General features: G+C 43.8%; 1 pseudogene; it reads left to right on the forward strand.

Moving 5' to 3' along the window:
- Window positions 1–647: 647 nt before the first annotated feature.
- LOC118553503 (annexin A13 pseudogene) lies at window positions 648–1,598 on the forward strand (annotated as a pseudogene).
- Window positions 1,599–1,865: the final 267 nt, after the last annotated feature.

A 1,865-nucleotide genomic window follows, 5' to 3' on the forward strand; every position in this document is an offset into this window, starting at 1 on the left:
AGACAAAACAATTTGAAAAAAAAAAAAAAAAAAAAGCAAGGTTGTAGGAACTTCATTTCCCAATTTCAAAGCATACTATAAAGCTACAGTTATCAGGATCAGTGTGGTACCATGCCAGAAATAAGTACTGAGATTTATAGTCAATTGATCCTTAACAAAGGTGCAGGGCAATTCACTGGGGAAAAGGCAGGTTTATTCACGAAATGATGTTAAGAAAATTGAACTCAGACCCTCACCTCACACAATATACAAACATTAACTCAAAATAGATCATACACTTGAACTTAAGAGCTAAAACAACAAAACATTTAGGGGAAAATGTAGGAGAAAATCCTCAAGACCTCAAGTTAAGCAAAGATTTTTATAGATGTGACACTTAAAGTACGATTCTCAAACAGGGGAGAAGGATAAATTATACTTCATCAAAATGGTCCAAACTTTGGTCCTTCGAAAGACAATGAAAATAAAAAGCCTGAGGGAAAATATTTGCAAAGTACTCATCTGATAAAGGACTTAAGAATTTAAAAAGAGCATTAAGAATTTTAAAAGAACCCTTAGAACTCAGTAAGACAAACAACGCAATAATAAAATTAATCAAAAGATATGAACAGAATGAAATACAGAACAACTGTCTTAGAAAAATGAAAATGGGCAATCGTCATGCCAAAGCAAGAAGTCATCAGGGTTTTGATGTGGATCGGGATGCCAAAAAGCTGAACAAAGCCTGCAAAGGAATGGGAACTGATGAAGCAGCCATCGTTGAGATGTTATCAAGCAGAACATTTGATGAGAGGCAACAAATCAAGCAAAAGTACAAGGCAATGTATGGCAAGGACCTGGAGGAGGTGCTCAAGAGTGAACTGAGTGGGAACTTTGAGAAGACAGCCTTGGCCCTCCTGGACCACCCCAGCGAGTACGATGCCTGGCAGCTGCAGAAGGCCATGAAAGGTCTGGGCACAGATGAGGCAGTGCTCATCGAGGTCCTGTGCACAAGAACCAAGAAGGAGATCATAGCCATTAAGGAAGCCTACCAAAGGTTATTTGACAGGAGCCTTGAATCAGATGTCAAAGCTGATACCAGTGGAAACCTAAAAAAAATCCTGGTGTCCCTGCTACAGGCTAATCGTGATGAAGGAGATGACGTGGACAAAGATCTAGCTGGTCAGGATGCCAAAGATCTGTATAATGCAGGGGAAGGCCGCAGGGGCACGTACAAGCTCGCCTTCAATGAAGTCCTGGCCAAGAGAAGCCACAAGCAATTACGTGCCACCTTTCAAGCCTACCAAATTCTCATCGACAAAGCCACTGAAGAGGCCACTGAAGCAGAAACATCAGGAGATCTGCAGAAGGCCTACTTAACTCTCGTGAGGTGCGCCCAGGACCAGGAGGGCTATTTTGCTGACTGTCTGTACAAGTCCATGAAGGGTGCAGGCACGGATGAGGAGACACTCATTCACATCCTCATGACCAGGGCTGAGGTGGACCTTCAAGGGATAAAAGCAAAGTTCCAAGAGAAGTATCAGAAGTCTCTCTCTGACATGGTTCGCTCAGACACCTCTGGGGACTTCCAGAAGCTGCTGGTGGCCCTCTTGCACTGAACTGAGCCAGAAGAGTGGGAGCCCAGGGAGGAGCCACCTTTGTCAAGAGCCCATTTCAAACCAGATTTGTAAACGTGACTCCAGCACATAAAGAACCGAAGAGTCCTGGCTTATTTTCTTGGCAGCTTGAATACTGTAGCTGGGCCAAGCTGTTTAGGTGAAGGGCAACAGCCTCAAAACGCTTGGGCAAGTCACCCTGAATGCTGGCTTAGCAGGTACCTGAGCTGCCTTTCAGCTTTCCTTTAGCATGGAGAACTGAATGCTTTC

The sequence above is a fragment of the Halichoerus grypus genome, chromosome 2 (assembly GCF_964656455.1).
Source record: "Halichoerus grypus chromosome 2, mHalGry1.hap1.1, whole genome shotgun sequence".
NCBI classification, from domain to species: Eukaryota; Metazoa; Chordata; class Mammalia; order Carnivora; family Phocidae; genus Halichoerus; species Halichoerus grypus.